The 20,670-nt window shown below is 47.6% G+C and overlaps 1 pseudogene across 1 annotated transcript; it reads left to right on the plus strand.

Annotated features, from left to right (window-relative positions):
• Nucleotides 1-4,273: 4,273 nt before the first annotated feature.
• LOC100959628 lies at nucleotides 4,274-5,066 on the plus strand (annotated as a pseudogene). Its single transcript, XR_002772339.1, has one exon. The product of XR_002772339.1 is annotated as a 40S ribosomal protein S3a pseudogene (transcript).
• Nucleotides 5,067-20,670: the final 15,604 nt, after the last annotated feature.

Below are 20,670 nucleotides of genomic sequence, written 5' to 3' on the forward strand. Positions count from 1 at the left end.
ATCATGAAAAATACCACACTGAGAACAACAAATGCTAATTAGTCTTCCTTGTATGAATAATGACACCACACGTGAAAATCCTGAGCCCTAAGACCCTGGATGGAGGCCAGGTACTGATACTTAAACTTATCATTTAAGTAGGGGGACAGCAGTTTCTCTCCCAACCTCCGGTGAATTTGGTCCCTTTATTATTTCAAAAGAAAAACTTGGAAAACAAGTTAATGTCTGTCAATAGGATCCTGGTTAGATAAATAAATAAATAGAGTGGGGTGGTGCCTGTGGCTCAAAGGAGTAGAGCGCTGGCCCCATATGCTGGAGGTGGCGTGTTCAAACCCAGCCCCAGCCAGAAACTGCAAAAAAAAAAAAAAGTAAATGGAGTGCATGGATAAATGGAATACCACGTGCCATTACAATGAGGTACATCTGGTAGTAGCTATTAAAACTGAACTTCGGCTTACCCAACAACCCAGCAATTCCACCTGTCAATATACCACTAGAAATAGATCAATTCACCAAATTTACATATATTTGGTATTCACCAAAAAAATAGCCCCAAACTGGAAACTGGCCCAATGTCCACCAATAGTAGACTGGATACCTGAAGTACAGTAAGACTAGACAGCCACGCAGTCAGAGGGTGGAGAGGCAACACCCACAACTGTGTGATGACTGTCACAGCAGAAAGTTGAGTGAAGGAAGAAACAAAATAGTAGGTACTGTGTGAGTCCATTGATATAAAGTTCCAAACCAGGCACAGTGAAAGTCAGCAGAATAGTTATCCTGGAAAGGGGTGGTATCTGGGAGGGGGCAAGAGAGTCTTCCCCGATGCTGGAAATGCTCTATTTGTTGGTCTGGCTGCTGGTTACCCAGGTGTGTTCACATTGTGAACATTTCATTGTACATGTGTAATTTGTACACAATTTCTGTGTGTATGTTTTACATCAAGAATTTTTTTAAAGGAAAAATGATTCTGGAACTCTACTTGCATTGACATGTGACTATGTGCAGGCTCTGTCATGGAGGGGACTCATGTGGCACATGCCATTTATGTGATGTTGTAGATATCAAGCTGTATGTCCCTAAGTGCATAGAAAATTACTCCAGGAGATGGTCCTCATAAATGTTAGCAATGCTTACTTCTGGGTAGAATTTTGAGAGTTTTAAAAAAAATACCTTCTTTTCTTTGCATTTTTACATAGTGGATGTATTGTTTTAGTCTCAAAATATATATTTATATATGTATTTTTTTACTTTTTAAAGCCCCTCTTTTATTAAAAAGAAAATAAATACTTACTTTTTAGTTGGGCCTGGTGACAGGCATCTGTAGTCCCAGGTACTCAGGAGGCTAAGTGGAAGGATCACTTGAACCCAAGAGTTTGAATCCAGCCTGGGCCCCATAGAAAGGCTCTGTCTCTTAAACACCCCCAAACCTGCTTTAATTTCCACCTAGAAGCAAACCAGTAAATACCAAAAATCTATTAACTAAAGACATAATGGTGTGCAGTGGATATGCTTTGCAACTGCTCCGTTTCTAAGTATTTCCAAGGATGGTGGAGGCAGAGCAGCCACTGTCCTTCCTGTCAACAGACAGCGCACACTTGCGGTAAAATCCGAGGGCAGACAAGGGAGAGAGGCCAGGGTCTCGGAGAGCTCAGAGTGAATGCTGTAGACATCTTAGGCTGCCTGTTCTTCCTCTTTTCAGAGTAGATGGGCCCATTTACTAGACACCAATGTTCTCCCTACCATTTCTTTCTTCTGCCTCCAGTCCACTGCGCCACTCACTTTGGTTCCTGTGGCTCCGGCTCTACCAGTTCATTCCAGCCCTGACTGTCAAGCTTAGCAGAGATTTTCCTGTTTCTCTCTCGTCTCCCTTACCCAGCATGAGCCTCCTCCAAATGTTCACGTACTCGAAATTTTTTAAAGTGGGGATAAATACTTTTTTTCTTAATCTAAGCATGAGCTTAAAATGTAAATAACCCTGGTTTAGTTAACACATGGTCTTAATAGTCCCATGAAGGTGTAAACGTCCAATATACTTTGTACAGAGTGCAGTATGGTTGGGGGATGGGGCAGGGGAGGAGAGGCTGGGACCTTTTGCAGAATGCCCAGCCTGCTGTCATAGCTGCCTTCCCTCTGCACCCCCTACCCTGCCCAGGTCCGCTCAGAAGATCCCAAGCCACCCAGAAGCAGCAGGCAGCTGCTGTCACCCAGACCAGATCTATATCCATTCCAGACTCAGGATTACAATAATTTGGGAGAGGGTCAACCAAGTCAGAGCCCCAGATGGCAGAAGAGCTGCTTTAGCTTAAGACTCTTAACTCTTTTTCCTCAGGGCAGGAAAGGCTTGAGACAATGAAGGATGAGGCTTTCCAGGCCCAGGACACAACCTTGATCCAAAGCCTAGTCATGGCTTTAATTTTTGTAAATCAAAGTCTCACGTTTTTCTTCATTCTCTTAGCTGAAGACATACTTCTCAGGATGCATTTAAAAAAAAAAAAAAAGGTACCAAAGTGGAGATTATCTGATAACACGTGTCGCGTAAACCCTTTGTAGGCAGGCAGGAATCACTGCTTCACTAAATTCCCTTTCCTAAGCTTTTTCCCTCCTAATCATTGTCTTCACAAGATCATCTCATACTCGGAAAACATTTGTCTAATTATCATCACACTATAGGTCTGTTGCCAGCTGCTTTTTATTTTAACTTCAGATTCTTTTCAGGGTGTTTTTTTTTTCCCCTTGGGGGTGGGAAGTGGGAGGGAGGAGTGTGTGTCTGTTTTTGCTATTACACAGAACCGATCAGATTTCCTCTTATAATCACAATTTAACTTCCAGGCCCCATCATATGAATATTTCACATTTAGAGGACCTGAATGCACTGCCTTAGTTAATCTCACAAAACCTCCCAAGTGAGGAGGCGAGAAACTGATAAATGAGGTTCAGCGAATCATTCAGTGTTCTCTTCATTAGCCGTGTCTAGGGTTGGGTTAAGCCCCAGAAGCATTTACTGTAGTCTCCCCGACAGGAAGGTGAGTGCTCAGAGAGCAGGGCCTTTGTTCATCTTGCTCACCACTGAAGTCCTAGCACCTGTTTGGTGTCTGGCATTAGAGTTGGCAGCAGCAAATATTGTTCACTAGTGAATTACCTTTGCTGCCGTGGCGCCTACAGTGGTGGGAGTGGGGTAGGGGAAGGATATTCCTCATAGAAAAATCAATACAGGCTGGGTGCAGTGGCTCACGCCTATAATCCTAGCAGTCTGGGAGACTGAGGTGGGAGGATTGCTTGAACTCAGGAGTTCGACACCAGCCTGAGCAAGAGACCCTGTCTCTACTAAAAATAGAAAAATTAACTAGACATGTGGCAGATGCCCATAGTCCCAGCGACTCGGGAGGTTGAGACAAGAGGATCGCTTGAGTTCAGGACGTTGAGGTTGCTATGAGCTGTGACTTCACACCACTCTAGCCTAGGGCAATAGAGTGAGACTCTGTCTCAAAAATAAATAAATAAATAAATAAAAGAAAATCTATACAAAGCAGGATTGATACACATTAAAACCCTGGTCAGACCAGTGACATCTCTCCGAGAGGCTTACGGACAGCAATCTAGCTAACAGGCTTAAGGATGAGGGGACAAAGCCAACACAGTTAATTCTGTTGCATTTTGTTTGGGGTTCCTGATGGAGTCTCTATGAAGGGCTCAAACTCCTCCCTGATTCCCTGGCATCTCAAGTGGCTGGTTCAGACCAACAAGCCAGAGATGTGAAGCTGTGTTAATGGGAATTTGAGGACAAAAACAAACAAATAAAAAAAACCCCAAGATGTGTGGGGATTGGGAGAAGCTCCCCTCTTCTCCCAGGAGTCTATTTTTCTACCCTTGGAAAGCAGAGAGCATGAGGGGAAATATCCATGAAATTAACTCTTGGAGTCACTCAGAACTTCCATGATGGGGAATATTTATATGTTCTGAAGTGAGAGCACCTTCACCTGGCATTTAAACCTGCCAGAAGTGGAACCCTAGATTATCATTCACTGTTCTGCTGCTGTGAACCACAGCCAATGTGGTCACCCTACCTGTCTAATGAACATAGATTCTGTGGAATAACCAGTTCCCTTTAAATGCACATGTATTCTAAAGGGACTAATCCTGTCAGTAAGGCTTACCTCAATGAGATCTACTTTCTTTTGAGGGGTGGTGGTGGTGGTGGTGTCAGAGTCATCTGATTTTTTTTTTTTTTATTAAATCATGGCTGTGCCTTTTGGCCTCACTGAGCACCATCATGGCGGTCGGCAAGAACAAGCGCCTTACGAAAGGCGGCAAAAGGGAGCCAAGAAGAAAGTGGTTGATCCACTTTCTAAGAAAGATTGGTATGATGTGAAGGCACCTGCTATGTTCAATATAAGAAGTATTGGGGAAACACTAGTCACCAGGACTCAAGGAACCAAAATTGCATCTGATGGTCTCAAAGGTCGTGTGTTTGAAGTGAGTCTTGCTGATCTGCAGAATGATGAAGTTGCATTTAGAAAATTCAAGCTGATTACTGAAGATGTTCAGGGCATAAACTGCCTGACTAACTTCCATGGCATGGATCTTACCCGTGACAATATGTGTTCTATGATTAAAAAATGGCAGACTGTGATTGAAGCTCATGTTGATGTTAAGACTACCGATGGTTATTTGCTTCGTCTGTTCTGTGTTGGTTTTACTAAAAACACAACAATCAGATACAGAAGACCTCTTATGCCCAGCACCAGCAGGTTCGCCAAATCCAGAAGAAAATGATGGAAATCATGACCAGAGAGGTGCAGATGAATGAATTGAAAGAAGTTGTCGATAAATTGATTCCAGATAGCATTGGAAAAGACATAGGAAAGGCATGCCAATCTATTTATCCTCTCCACGATGTCTTCGTTAGAGAAGTAAAAATGCTGAAGAAACCCAAGTTTGAGTTGGGAAAACTCAAGGAGCTCCATGGTGAAGGTCGTAGTTCTGGAAAAGCTACTGGGGACGAGACAGGTGCTAAAGTTGAACCAGCCGATGGATATGAACCACCAGTCCAAGAATCCATCTAAAATTCAGGCTTTTAATAATGACAAATAAAGAATCCTATTTGCGATTTAAAAAAAATCATAGCTGTGTATATTAATGCAATTATAGGGTACAATGTGCTACTTTTATATACAATTTGAAATACTTTCATCATTAGTTATTGTGTTAAGATATTTATATTCTACCCTTAGGAGATTTAACAAGTGCCCTTGTAAAATTCAAGAGATCTACTTTAAGAATCTATCTAGTATCTAAGAAACTTTAGTGTTCATTGGAGCTTTCTTTCTCTACTCTTTATTTATGGGGGGAAAAGAGGAATAGTAAGGGGGGTGTTATTAACTGGAGAAAAACGTATTGTCTGCTTTGCGTGTGCTATGAATTAACTTTATAATCTGGAAGGAGAAATAGGACAAACACCCAGATGACTATTAAACACATCTACATCAGTGGTGTTAGAAAACCATTTCTGTGAGAGTGGACTGGGGGAGAGGTGGATTTAAAATGGCTGAGAAGTGAGCAGATTTTGAGCAAGGCCTTGGAGGATTTTGACCAGTGGAGAAGGGAAAAGGGAATGCAGGCATTAGAAGTTTCCAGAGAAGCCCTGGGGGCAGAAAAGCCTGAGTGGGAAGATGCTAGAGAGGGCAAGGGAGGGCAAGAGAGCAGGAAGGAGAGCTGAGTTCATTCTAGGGAGGTCTGAGTCAGCCAGTATTAGGCCACCACCGACTGTGGGCTCTTGTTCAAACAGCAGTTCACAGCCTGGTGACTTTGTGGCAGTGGAATGCCACAGAGGTTTTTGGTTAGACGAGCGGCATTGAAGTTGGCCTTAGAAAATTGCTGTGGCCGTGAATGCAGGGTGGGTGGGAGGGAAGGGAAGAACAGGAGGCTGTCCCAGGGATCCAAATGAGGAAACGAGGCACTGACCCACTGAAGGGGCAGAGGAAATGGAGAAGGAGGCTGAAGAGGCCAAGCATGGACTTGGAGAATACCTGGGAGAGGGCATGGAGCGTCTCCTCTATGAGCAGGTGACCTCTCCAGATAAACTGAGCTTGACAGGCTCCAGACCTCAAAGTGGATGGGCCTGGCACCTCTGTGGAAAGGGAAACATAGCAGGCAACCACCTCTCAATTAGGGGAGGCTTTGAAGGGGCAAGAAGTGAATAGAGGGTGCCAGAAGGTAGAAACAGAGCAAGGAAAGAGCGGGTAGGCCTCCTGCAAAAGCTGCAATTTTTCCCAGGACAATTCGTAAGAACCTTGCCTCTAAGGAGAAAGGGGTGGGAGGCTCAGGGACAAAGATGAGAGACTTTCCTCATCGTCCCATTTTATGTATTTTGAATTTTGAACTTCTTGCATGTACAGCACGCTCTGTTCTAATGAAATTTAAAAATGCTGGGATCCAGGCTGTGTGTTGTAGTAAAAACACTTTGCTTTTCACTCACGTGACACTCACATGTCCAGCCTGGGTTAGGTGTTCAGGAATCTCAACATCTCACTCTCTCCTTCCCGTTCGTCCCCCCTCTCTCCTGGCTAGTCGAAGGTTATTTTCTGCCTTTGGGAATCCACTTCATTTACCTCCACTGAATAAACAGCAAAGTTCTCAGTCTTGTCTGAGATACCTAGGGATTAAGGACATTTTAGCTAGGCCATCTCTGACTTAGGCATCAGCGCCAAAATCTGGTGAAAGATTAAGAGTGTCTGTGTGCTAGGAAAGAGGGCTTGTGGCTGGTTAGGAAAGGAAGCTTGGAGAAAGATGCTTGTCATTGCCAAGGTAGGACCTCCTGGAAAGCAACCTTAGTATCGGATTATCTCCATCATCCCTGCTCACTTGGACTAAGCAGGCGTGCGTGAATGCAGGCCAGGTGGACCACTGCTTTCGCGTAGAGTAGGCCGTGCGCACCTCTCCCAGCTGCTTCAAGTATTTCTTGGGCTTGGGCTTGGGACAAGACCCCCGCAGCCTTCAGGTGAGCTTCGAGGGTGCACCCTGGCCAGAACGGAGCGGCCAGCCTGCTCCCTGCCTCCCTGGACAGCTGCCCATTCATCTCCAATCTGGACATTCCATCAGAACGCCTTTGCCCTGGCCCGTCTCACGCTGGGGGGCCACTGGCAACAAACTCACTGGGTGGCGAGAGCCAGAAAAAAGCGCCACAGCTGCGCGGCTAGCGACGCTCAGCCGGGCCCCGCCCTCTTCTGCGTCTAGGTGGCCATCGCCAGCTGGGACCCCAGCCGGGCCGAACTTGGCGCGGCACGGCCTGCCCGGGAGCGCGCCTCGGGAAGCCGGGGGCGGGCGCGCTCCTGGAAGCGCCTAGACTGCCTCGCCTTGTGGTTCTCACGGTTGAAGCCCAAAGCCGGGGGTTCGCGAGCTGCTTCTGCCCAGTGGGTACGAACCCGGGCTGTCGTTAACTGCATCTTTCCCTCCCTTACAGTCTGTTAAATTGACTAATAAACTCAACACAGCGTTCTCTGTGCGGCTTCAAAAAACTCGGTAATTTCGTTAGAAAACGTTGAAATCCAACCCCAAAGTATTCAGCCCAAATGTTTAGTTAAAGTAACCCCGTGGGTTAATAAACTAAACAAAGGCAACCCATGCAAAACTGGAGCAATGAAAACCAGGCTAAATAAACGAAGGGAAGTTTATAAGAGCCCTTTCGGAGGAAAAAAACAAAGAGAGAGAGAAAAGGCACCGGGCAGGGAGGTTTAATGTGAAGCATGTGAGCGGGGCTCAGTTTACAGGTACGCGGGCCGGCGGCGAAGAGCGCTGGGGAGCGGCTCGCCGATTTCGGGCGGGTTGCGCCGCCGGGGAAACCCTACCCGGGCGCGGCCAGCAGCTCCCTGGTCGGCCGCTAGGCGCCCCCGCGGCAGAGCCGTGCGCCCTGGGCGCGCCGCGCGCGGAGTCCGGGACGCTCCAGCCACCCTGCGGCGGCGCTCTTCCCTCCCGGGAAGGGCAGTTTCGCTTCTTATCAAATATCCCCGACTGTGGGGCACTGTGCGGTTTAAAAGAAGTAGCGGGTCCCCTGCCCACAGGAAAATTTCCCGGTTCCTCTCTTCTCGCCCTCGGGCGTTGGCGGTGGAGTTAACAAAGACGCTGCCGCGCGCTGACCCCGAAGAAGCTCTGATGAAAAGGAGGGCAGGCTTCGGAATAGAAGTTTCTACAATTGGGTTTTTGCCTTTAAGTTCCCAAGAAGAGAGAGATCTGGGAAAGGAAAGATCCAGAAATCTGGAGCCATTGTGTTTCTCGTTTTGGAGGAAAGTTGTAAAACAACTCAGCCTCTTGTCCACCTCGCCCGCAAAGCACGTAATCTGGCTATGAAAAGAAAAAGGCGGGCGAAGGAGGTTTATTTTTCAGACCACGCTAACCTCCCTCTCCCAGGCTTCCTTGCCCTCCTGCCCCCTCCGATTCCTGGGAGGGGTGGCCTCAGCCCTCAGAGCCGGTTCGGGGCGCTCCGCTAGGAGATCAGAGGCGATACAGGTTCGATGTTAAATGAACCTTCAGGCCGCGGGACAATGGCGCGGACCTCACACGGGGGCACCGCGCCTTGCCCCAGCCGTGCTCGGCTCCCGCCGCTTCTTTATTCCACGTGGTGAATCCTCGGAGTCTCCTACCGCCACCGAACCAATGGGCCGACTGGGGGAAAGCACGATGCGCAGGAGATGGTTTGAAAGGAGATGTAGGTTTTAATTTTTAAAGAGCATAATTGGACTGAGGAGGGTTATTTTTATTTGGCCGAGGGGGAAAAAAGAGGAAGAAGGGGGAAAAAAAAGTCAGGCGAAACACAACACATTTATCTATCAACCGCTAGACAAGACAAAGAGGTTTTAACAACAGTTTGAAAAGAGCGGCCTGTGAATGGTTACTATTCAATTTGTATTTTATTCCCCGCTGGTCATGGAATTGAGATCAGAAGAAAAAGTGAAAACACATGGCTGAGGTCAGGGGATCAGAGAACCACCACATACAGCAAAGGGAAGGGAAAGCAATGGGAACTCGTGTGAAGAAATGGATTATATAAACAGGGCTTACCATCGCCTGCGCCCCATTATCCTATAATTTACCCTGCATGGGAGCATAGAAATATATTAAACTAGTGATAGGTTTTAACATTTCTTTACAACCCAGCCTCGTGCCAATCAAGTCTACTATATACTTTGAGACATGTTTAGAATTCTTGAACTAATGTGTTTATTTTAAATATCACAGGGAAATTATTACATCACCAGAAAATAATGCCAGAGCGGGGGTCTGCCGCCTTTTGAAGTCCCGCTGCAACGAAACATGATTTTAATTACATAATCACTTTGAAACTATAATTATACAATAAACGATGAGGATTAAGCGGGAAGTATAGAGTACATTAAAAATTGCTTAGGTCTTGAGAAAACAAACTGAACATGCAGGGGGAAAAGAAAGATGAAATCCGAGGTACTGGGGAGGGGGGTGATCAATCCTGCAGTCGCCTTCCTCTGAGCTGCAGCGGGGATCCGAGCCTGGGGCTCTCTGCCTGGGCCCAGGGTGGGTGAGAGGTGGGCCTGAGTCGCGCAGCTGAGTAAAAGCCCGTAAATCTGAGGCAGAATCAAAGAGAAGCGTAAAGATGGCTGGTTTGCTAACCTTTCTACTCCAAAACATAAACAGAGTTGCAGCTTTGGCGTTTGTGGAAATACATTGACATTGAAAAGAGTCAGGCATCAGAATTCCACAGAGAGGTTGTTTATTGCCGAAAGCTGTTTTGTTTGCCCTTCCCTTCCAGGAGGAAAGGCATACCTGACGAACGGTGTGGTGCGCACCCCGATGCCCACAAGGAGTTTACAAGCAACCTCGAGTCCGTGGCGCGGGCGTTCCAGCGCGACTGCTAACACCATCTGGTTTGCCTGGTTTCTGGGGCGCAGATGCCCAGCCAGCCCTCGGCTGTGCACCAGCTTTCTCGCTCTGAGCTCCTTTTCCTGAAAGCAGCCCTACCGCTTTAAACCTTGCTTCTGTTTGTCCTACCAGCGAGACCCAGGGAAGGCTCACAGTTCTTCCATCAAAAGGTAGAAATTTGGCTGCGCCCAGAGCTCACCGACATGCCGGTCTCCCCTCGGCTTCCCCCAGACAGACCTTCTCCGGAGACCTTGCCTCAAGGGACTCGACCCCAGACGCTTGTCCTTCTTGCCTTCAGATCCTGGTGGAGGGCACAACACTAGAGTGCTGTGGACGAGGGTTCTAGACCTGGGGATGGGGTCCGGAAATTACCAAATGACCTGGGCAAGCAGAGGCAATAACTATCTTTTTACAGCAGCACCTACTTCAGCCACTGGGCTTAGCTAGGCCAGAGAGCCCCGAAGAGGGAGGGGATGTGCAATTCCTGAGTCTCGCCTCATCTTATAAAGGCCGATTTTAACTGCCATCACCAGCATTCCAGCCAAGGATAGCCTGGGCTGGCCTTTAATATTTCACAGCAGGTGCCCTGAACGAGGACAGTTTGGAATGCGGGAGCCTGGCCCATCCATTTCTCACGTGCAAAGGGTTACACCCTTCCCTCCCAACCACAGCAGGGAGGGGCACCCGGATCAAGAGGGAACTCCGGAGCTCAAGCAGAAAATTATGCTGGAAGAAGCAGCTATGCTTATATTCACCTGAAATCTGGAAGGTGTTTGCAGAGGAACTCAGACATAAGGTATTGGGAGAGAAAGAGAGAGAGGGAAAGGGACAATAAAAATCTTTCCTTGTTCTCCTGTGGGCCCTCATGGTCACTCCCAACCCTGCCCAGTCAGCCAGCCTGCAAGAGGCGAATGGCTGCCTTCATCTCTGAACCATTAATATTAAGTCATCAGCATTGCATTAGTCTGCAGTGGACCATCAACAACAAAGAAAAAATACAAATGAGGAATAAAATCGTTCATCCGAAGAGTCCTACTGTCAACGTGTTTACTTTTGCTTTGCTAAACCCAGGATATAATTTACTCGCTGCCCTATTGCACATAAAAGCGCTGCTTTGCCCTGGCAACGTTGAAGAGCCCTTTCACTGGGCACGAATTCAGGGGCCATTTTCATAGCAAACCTGAAGTTGGCAATTCGCGCAGTTCTTTTCCAGGATGTACATGTGAAGAGGCCAAGATTTTAAAAAGGGAGGAGGAGAGGGAAAAATCAGACACTTTTAATAATAATTAGTTATAAATAATAATTAGTATTATAAATAATAAATAATAATTTATCTGCCTCCTGCGTGATACAGCGATTTACCTATCTTACAACAAGGCTGCAGGGTAAACATTGTTAATACCTACTTCATTACTCATTACCAGTATCAAATACTTACAGGGTATATGTGCAAACTATTGTGGTTTTCTTTAAATTTTTTTTTTTTTTTGAGACAGGGTCTCACTTTGTCTCCCTTGGTAGAGTGACTGTGGCGTCATAGCTCACAGCAACCCCAAACTCTTGGGCTCAAGCGATTCTCTTGCCTCAGCCTCCCAAGTAGCTGGGACTACAGGTGCCCACCACAATGCCGACTATTTATAGAGAGAAGGTCTCGCTCTTACTCAGGCTGGTCTTGAACCTGTGAGCTAAGGCAATCCACCCGCCTCAGCCTCCCAGAGTGCTAGGATTACAGGCCTGACCCACCTACCCTGGCCAACTATTGTGTTTTACATTCGTTTTTTCCTCACAACATGCCCATATGGGGAGGAGTATTATCCCCGTTTTACAGACGAGGAGCTGAGGCATGCAGAGATTACCTAATCTGTCTCAAGTCACATGGCTATAAGTGGCCAGGCAGGTATTGGAATGCAGACTTTTGAGATCTAGGCCAGGAGATCTAAACAACTAAAGAAAATGACGGGCTGGGAGAAATCGAGGCTCATCCGAGGTTCCAGCGAAGACGCGGACTCCGAGGGACTGGGATTGGAACCCAAAGTGCAGCGAGTAGGGACTGCGGCGTGTTACACGTGGAGTTCCCGCAGTGCACAGAGGCAGAGTGTCACCCTCGGAACCCACAGCGCGGCCGGGCAGAGAACCACGAGCGTGGGCCGTGTACTCCGCTCCGGAGCCAAGGCCCACAGCGGAGTAGCCCGCTAGGCATGGGCTGTCTCCTCCGCCTCCTGATCTCGCCTCTCCGTCCCCTGGCCTAGGCTACAGTTTTCTAAGAGACCATCAGAAGTAACATGGAGAGGAGCTGGTCTCTAGGAATCCCAGCTCCACCCTCCGGAGCTCGAGGAGGCGCGGGGGCTCGGGGATCCCGCCTGCCAGATTGGGAAGAGGCGCAGCGTCGCGCGGTGGTACCGGTGTACACGTCTCCTGCGCGGCGAGGTGGCACTCGAGTCCCAGCGGAGCTGAGAGGTGGGCGGGGTGAAGAACGGTCCCCGAAATTGGCCAGAAGGGGGCGCTTTAGACATGGTGTCTACGATGTGTTGGTAAGACCAGGGGGGTGGAGGAGAAAGTTGACCTTCTGGGCCTCTCCAGTTCCCACAAGGTAGCATTAAGGAGACTTGCAGACCTGCCGGACGTGGACCACGGTCTGGGATCACTGCGCCGCCTGTGGGCTGGCTCTTTTGCGCAACGACTTTCTTTCATTTCTGCTGCAGTTAAGAACTGACGATATCATCCTACTTATATTGATAGAAGACACTGTTCTAATCGCTTAGCACAGTGCCCAGTATCGCTGAGGGAGTAATACATGCCAGTTACAGCCCACCGTATTAGGAGGAAGGCACCGAGAGGGTAAACAGTCTTCATACATGCAGCCAGCAGGCGCCAGAGCCACTGCTGGAATGGATGTGCAGATAGCGACCTGATGTCAGGAAGCCTTTCGCATCCCCAGTGACCTCTCAGCCTAGTGTTTCAGCAAACCTCTGGGCAGAACTGGGGACGATGGAGGTGGAGGAAGGTCCTTCCCAGAAAATCCAAAAGGCCCTCCTTTCAAGGACGGTGAAGTTCTAGCAGGAAAGGGAGCTTTGAATCGCTACCCGAGTACTCGGGTGCTGGCCACCTGCCCAGTGCTATACCGAGCCCTTCACAGGCATGTTTCCATCTTGGCTGCATGGTGCGAAACATTCTGGGAATTAAAAATTCTGAGGCCAGCCGGGTGCGGTGGCTCACGCCTGTGATCCTAATATTCTGGAGAGGCTGAGGTGTGAGGTTCAATTGAGCTAAGGATTTCGAAACCAGCCTGAGCAAGAGCAAGACCCCATCTCCACTAAAAATAGAAAAAAATTACCAGAGCACCCTGGAAAGTGCCTGTAGTCCCAGCTACTCTGGAGGCTGAGGCAGGAGGATGGCTTGAGTCAGGACTTTGAGGTTGCTGTGAGCTAGGCTGATGCCACCACAGTCTAGCTGGGGCAATAGAGTGAGACTCTGTCTCAAAAAAGAAAAAAAAATCTGATGCCCTGAGCAATTATATTGTCATTTCTAGGAGTTTAGGACCAAGACATCAGTTTTGTTTTGTTCTGTTTTAAAGCTCCCTAATCAGAATTGGCTCCCTAAGTAGTTCCAATGTGCAGTGATGTTTGAGAATCTCTGCTTTAGGGAAATTGTCTTAATCCTCCTCCAAATCCATTATGATGCCCATTTCATAGGTCAGAAAAGCTGAGGCTTAGAGAGGATCTGTATTTGGTCCATGGTCATCCCAGAGACAAGTGCAGGTTAGTTTGGCACCAGAGAGCAGGCATCTGGCTTTCCTGGGCTGAGTCCCTTCCAGATTTCACCCCTCTCCCCCCAATTTTACCCCACTGGGGAGACACTCTGAGGTCACAGCAGGAAGAGGCCTAGGGAGTCCTTGAAGTTTAACAGCTTCAAGTAAAGAACCATCTGCATTCAGGGGCCTGAGTAGACAGGGAGGCAGGCTGGGAAGAAGAGAACAGATTGGCTTCAGTTTGCTTTGAGAAGGTAGTTCCCCAGATGACCCAGTGCCCCAGACTGCCTTAGCTCTATTAATTGAAAAGGTGACATGCAATGAGTTAAGCCTAGTCACATGGGTGCAGTATCATCCCTCAGGGCAGCCTGGAACAGTGAAATGAGCCCCCGATTAGGAGTCAGGAAACCAAAAGTCTGTCCCAGCTGAGAAACTGGCTGGGAGTGTCACCTTGGGCAAATCATTTAACCTGTGGACCTATTCCCTCTCCTATAAAATAAAGTGGTTGGAGAGGATTATTTCTAAGGTTTCTTCCTGCTCACACATTTTATGGTTAATTCAGGCTCCTGGTGTGAATAAACTCAATTCTGGATTCAAAATGGAAATACAAATGACATATTTTAGCATCTTCCAAATCTCAGTTGCTTTTCAAATCTTCTCTAAAAGTAGGATTTGCTACTCCCATTTTGATAATTAGCAAAACTGAAACTCTGAGTAGTTCTGAACCTTTCCCCCATTAGTTTCTAGAATTACTGCTGCCAACACATCTCCTCTCAGGCCTTCTATTCAGGTCTGACAGGCCATCCTGTGGTTGAAGACTCTCAGGGCATTCAGAGAAGTAGGAAGCCCTGGACAGAATAGGGAAACAGGCTAAGGCCTTAAAAATGCCCTGAACCAGCTCCAGAATTTAAGCAAGGTCAGGAGGAGGTTGGGTTTGGGGGAAAGGGGTGGAATGGTGGAGAATTAGTCTTCTGATTCAGACTTTTCTTACAGCCTTGTTTCTTCCCCCCTATCAATTCTGATTCCTAATGGGTCACAGACTCACTAGTAATGACGGTAAAGAATTTTGAAATTATAAGGGCCAGAATTGTGATTTATTATCCTGGAGAGGGGCCCAGTGTGGACACATAAAGGGAGTCCTGTCCAAAGCACCTCAGCTCGCTACATATACATATATGTGCCTTGTTGCCTCAATTAGTGTCCTAATTTCTGATTGCTTATTAGAATTACCCTGGGAAATTTCAAAATAATCGTACCCAGGTCCTATCTAGGTCCTATCTATTAAATCAATAGATGAAGTGGTAAATCCCACATGGATTTAAAAAGAAAAAGCTAACCATGATTCTAATGTGCACCCGGGATTGAGAGCAATTGCTTTAAATGCTTCTAGAAAGGCCATAGAGAAGCCAGTCATCAACCTGGAGCATTAAGGAGGCACGTCTGGCTGTAGATCCAGCTCTAAGGGTGAAGCTAGTTTTGCCCAGGGGAAGAGTGTTATTGGAGAGGGCTGAGAACAGAACCTTAGGAAAACCCAAGAGCAGCAAGGCATGTGGAAGTAGAAAAGAGACTTGGGAAGAGACTGAACTGGAGGAACTCCAATTACAGAAGAAAGACCTGGGCTGGCCTCCCAACAGCTAAGAGAGAAGAGAATGTCATGGTGGTCAGAGAGGTCGACAGCGCCAGTGCCACCACGGGGCTGATTTAAGATTTGAACTGAAAAATCTTCACTGCACTTGATATCTAAGAAGTCTTGGGTGGCCTTAGCAAGGGGACATGGTGGGGCCAGGGAGCCAAACTGCAGTGGGTCGAGAGGTCCATGGAGGTGAGCCAAGAGGGACAAGGAGATTCCTCTTAGAAGCCAAGGATGCAGCTATGATTGGGACACAGCTTCTCCCCAGGGAGTGTAAGCATCTCTTCCCCACCACACAGACACAAGAACTTGGCTGTGACTTTTGGTGCCCAAATCAAACAGGGGTTCTCTCCCACAGGTACAGACACATACACTAGCACTGTTAGCCAAAGGGAAGCCAGACCCAAACTCTGAGTCTGAATATGAAACCTATTTAAAACATGCTTGATTATTCTCAGAAACAGTCTCTGACTTGGAGTAAAGTAGGCCACTGCAGCCAGGTGGCAAACTAAGCAAAACCAGCCGTGACTCTGGGCCACAAAAATCAGTGTCGAAGCTGCCAAGCTTTCGAGGCCTGACTTTGTTGCTTAACAGGAAACCCATGGAGCAAAACAACCCATACTCCTCCCCCAGAATGGTTGACCACTATAAGGAAACTCAGAGAGGCTACAATGAGAGAAAACCCACAAAAACACCAAAAAAGAAACAGAAGAACCCTATGTGAACAGCCCAACACTAAAATATGACCAAGCACCTCAACATTACAAGAAGATCCGGCCAGCCTTCGTCAGGGCAGAGATCAGATCAGCAGGGAGACAGGAGGGGTGAGGACTGGTCTGCAGCACTGTCTCCAACTCCTCTCCTCAAAGCGCTGCCCCATCTTCTTCTCCCTATCTGACCCTGGGAAGATATACTTGCACCAGAGGAGCTGCTGGGCTAGGTAGGACCGGGCAGGCTGCCAGCCTTGGCCTTCAGCAACTGAACTGTGGAAAGAACTTGCACAAACTCCAGTATTCTGCCTCCTCCCCTTGGTGGCTCCTTACCTTACATTTAAAAGACAAGGACAAATCAGAATAGCTGGTCTGCCTGGGCAGGAGGTGACTAAAAGGGGACCCAAGAGACTGCTCTCTTTCTTGATCTGGGTGCAGGTTACAGGGCATAGTAAGGTTAAAAAATTCCTTGAGTCTTTATGATTTGGGCACTTTTCTATTTGTATGTTACCCTGCAATAAAAAGTTGTGACTGTCTTTTTTTTTTTTTTTTAAGGGAATGGCCAACATGCCCAGGGGCTCACTGTCTCCAGGCCCCAAAATACCACTCTGCTATTTCTCTCTCTCTTCAGGCAATGGCCTGCAATTTTCCTCTTGCCCTGCAGCCACCACCATGCAATTTGCACTTCACTAATTTCCTGGCTGAGTCTTAATGCCGTCTGGTCTCTGCTCCACCCGCCCTGAAAGCAGCAGTGACCTGTTGTTGGTTCTGCCCAGCTGGGTGGGGTTTAAGGGCTGCATCTGATTGGCTACCTGGGACCTGAAAGATGCTCTTTAGAAATTCAGCTTTAAAGAATCACACAGCAGTGCAGATGCTCTGGCAACACCAAATCACCATATCACAGCTTCTTTCAAAACCTATAGTGTGAATGGAGCCAAGGTAGTTCTGAGCAAGCAAAATCTTACATTTTGCTTAGGTGTGAGGGGGGTGTCCCTTGGCAGGACTGAGTGATTGAAGACTGATTTCACTGTCCAATTTTCTGCTCACTGAAGCATTAAAGTGTCAACCCTGAAGTCAGTTTAAAGCCAACAGCCTGGGCACGGAGCACTTAATTCCAATCTGCAAATAAAAAGTTTTTATTAGAACTTCTTTCCCTTTTTGCCTTAGATCTCAAATTGTCACTTACTAGGTCTTGCCAAAAATGTAACCATCGTGGGCCATGAAGTACTTTGGAGGTAGTAATTAAAACAGTGGAGTTCTTCTCTCTCCATAATGAAGGGTTAGGAAGACTATATATGTGCTGAGTAAACACCTTCTGTTCTTTATTTAAGCTTCCTGATTCTTAAGACAGGGTGGCTTAGTGAAAATATTCCCTCTGGCTAGAGCCAGGTTCTAGCTGTCAGAAGAGCTAGGTTCTAATACAGATTATCTCTGTGACCCCATGGAACTTAGTTAGACTCTTTGAGCCTCAGTTTTCTCATCTATAAAATGAGAGGATTGGACTAGATAACAGCCAAGGGTCTTTATTGTCTAATGTTCTATGAGTCCATGATATTATGGCACAGCTAACCATACATTCATCCTCCTTAACTGAACGTTGATGGTTTGTAAGAAAAAACCCCTGGCTGCTTGGAGATGGCTATTTACTCATTAAGCAAATATTTAACAAATTCTATCCTGGGCACACTGGCATCTCCATGAAAGATACAAAGATGAATACAACTAAATTCTTATTCTCAAGTGTCCTTGCATATCTGTATATCAGACATAGCATGTATAGCTATTGAAAGACAAAGAATAATGAATGTGAGGACTCTCTCTCATCTGAACATGAACATGATGAACTCCCTCTGAACACGAATAAGACATAAACTCCTGCCAGGTATAAGCCCTATTCCTCCATCGTATTCTGTTAAAAGTCACCTCTGTAAAGTTTTCAAAATCCAAATGTCTTCCCAGGGTCTCCAAATACATTGATTAAACAATTTGCTCAATTCAAACCATGTAAGCTGACATTGGGTGCACTGTTGATCTGAAATTGCTCTGGTCTCTCTGGCCATTTTAAAGTTTTGTGTGTGTATTTGTATGTATGTGTGTGTTTGTGTATATGTGCCTATATGTATAGGTGTGTCTACCCACATTAAATAGATCTATTTGTTTGTGCTTTTTGTTTAAAAAGTTCTCTGCTGAAATGTTACAGGGATATGTTACATACTTTCACATTCAAGTATTTAGTCACAGTATACATGCCTCAGTCTGTGGAGCTGGAATGATGTCCTTGCCAGATCTGTCCCCACTAGTTCCTAATCCAGGTAGCTGCCCACTGGTGAAGCCCCCCTGCTAGGTGGGACCAGCTATGTAATTTGCAGGGCCCAGCACAGAAGAGAAATGCAAGGACTCCTTAAAAAGTTATTAAAACTGGCTCGGCGCCTGTGGCTCAAGCGGCTAAGGCGCCAGCCACATACACCTGAGGTGGCGGGTTCGAATCCCCAGCCCAGGCCCGCCCAACAACAATGATGGCTGCAACCAAAAAATGGCCAGGCGCTGTGGCGGGCGCCTGTGGTCCCAGCTACTTGGGAGGCTGAGGCAGGAGACTTGCTTGAGCCCAGGAGTTGAAGGTTGCTATGAGCGTGATGCCATGACACTCTACCCAGGGGGGATAGCTTGAGGCTCCATCTCAAAAAAAAAAAAAAGTTATTAAAACTTTCAAGATGGCAACGGTAGAACATGAAAGCAAATGTGGGGCTTTCCAAGATGGCACATGCATGAAGCCGGCTCTGCCTAGTGCTGGGAAAGGGCCTGTATTAGGGCAAAGGACTGCTGAAGGCCCAGGGGTTTTAGCTCCCCCAGTGCTGCTGTGCTTCTAGGTGGCCCGACCACAGGCCTCAGCTCACTGTCGGTTCTCGCCAAACCTGCCTATGTAGGATGATGAAGATAGAAGGTGCAGGGCAGGGTGCACCGGGGACAGCCGTGCACATAGCATCAGAAAACGTCTTCGAGGGCTGTCAGAGATCATCTCAGCCAGGCCCTCATTTTACAGATGAGGAAACTAAGGCCCAGAGAGATGCCATGATTTCATGAAGGCAACAGAGCTAGTGAAAGTCAAAGCTGAGGTCACAACCCAGCCTTGAATGCCAGCCGGTACTAACTGCTAACACATACGTAATCACACCTGGATTAACCAGTCCTCCGGGAACGCAGCCCATCTGTAATGGAGGACCAGGTTTTAGAATGTTCTTAAGTTTTGGGAACAGCTTCCATTTTTCCTCTTCTAGTTGAAGGTGAGGAAGGAGGATCCAGGTGAGAAGCTGCAAAGACTCCTAAGCCTGTCTTTGACATGTCCAGACCCTCTTCTCGGGCTCCTGTCACCACGGTGGCAGCCTCCCTCCTCCCCAACATTCAGAACATTCGCACTTCCCAAGCTCCATGCCTCTATCTTTGTCTAGTTTGAGAAGTTGAGACTTTGGGTGTGAATGGGTTTTAGCAATTTTCCTCTTGCCAGAAACTGCAGAGATCTCTAGAAAGCAGTTGCGAGAATAGGAGAATGGGAGAGAAGGGGCAGATAAAGGAACCCCCTTCTTTGGACCCAGGAGGCTCATGCTCAGAGAACCTCACATCACCAGATCACTGAGGAATGGCAGAGGCTGGGCCCAGCCCCTTCACTATAACTGGTGTAAAAACCGAAGCACGCAGAGGTCCTGACTAAAATCCTCGACTCCTGACTCCTTACGGCTTCTTTCTAGTTTGAAGTTCTGTCAATGATCTGTCCACTTGTGTTTTAAAACCCTTATCTTGGGGCTTTTTATCCTTCCAAGGGATCTTTACTAAGCAAATAAGTGTCTGAGACACAGCCTCTGCCCCGGTGTGAGCTGCTGCCTTGCCCTGGCTAGTTCTGGCTAGCGGAGATCCTTTCAGTGGCTTGTGGGGCCCTGGAAGGAAGTTGGGCTTGCAGGCCACCCAAGTCTCCTAGGCTGCGGGCTCTCTCCCCTGGAGGCAGGTTCTCTGTCCTTCCTGCCAGATAAGCTAGGACAGTGCCCCTTCCTCCCTTCCCTTTTCCCTCCACTGTCTTTGCTGTTTGCCCAAGGACCCAACACTCCCAGACACATCTGTCCTGTTTTCTGGCAGAGTTATTGTTAGTTCCATTTATGTTTAATGATTTTCCATGTCTTCAACTCCCCATCCCTGCCCTTCTCATGCCTTCAGCATGAGTCCTCTGGCTGCAGTGTGGGATGAAGGCTGCCTGCCGCTGGAATGTGCTCTCTTGGGTCCGTGTGTAGTGCAAGCTGTGGAGGGTGGGAGCGTGTGGCTATGAGCCGTCCAGCCAACAAGGACAATGGGACTTTTATTTCTGGCCTGCTTTGGCTGGCAGTCTCTCTCCCACTCTCTTTCTTGGTTGGGCTTTGGTTTAAAGTTCCCCTTTCAGGATTAGATTGGTGTTTTCTTTCCCATGCCACCGGGGAAGTTTCTGTTTCCGAAGCGTACACAGACAGGTCAGTCAGTCGCGGGCCCTCGCAGGGCCACAAGCGAAGGGGCAAAGGCTTCTCTAAATCACCCTGTCAAGCAGAGGCCAACCAAACCTGCTTCTTGCCATCTGGAAAGGCGTGTTGCACTGCAAGCTAATCTTTAAGTTATTGTTTTTCATTGGGCATGTATAATTATAACACCTACTCCATCTGCCTCCCTGCCCCCGG

This window comes from Otolemur garnettii, unplaced genomic scaffold (genome assembly GCF_000181295.1).
Source record: "Otolemur garnettii isolate 467f Iridium unplaced genomic scaffold, OtoGar3 scaffold00017, whole genome shotgun sequence".
Classification (NCBI taxonomy): Eukaryota; Metazoa; Chordata; class Mammalia; order Primates; family Galagidae; genus Otolemur; species Otolemur garnettii.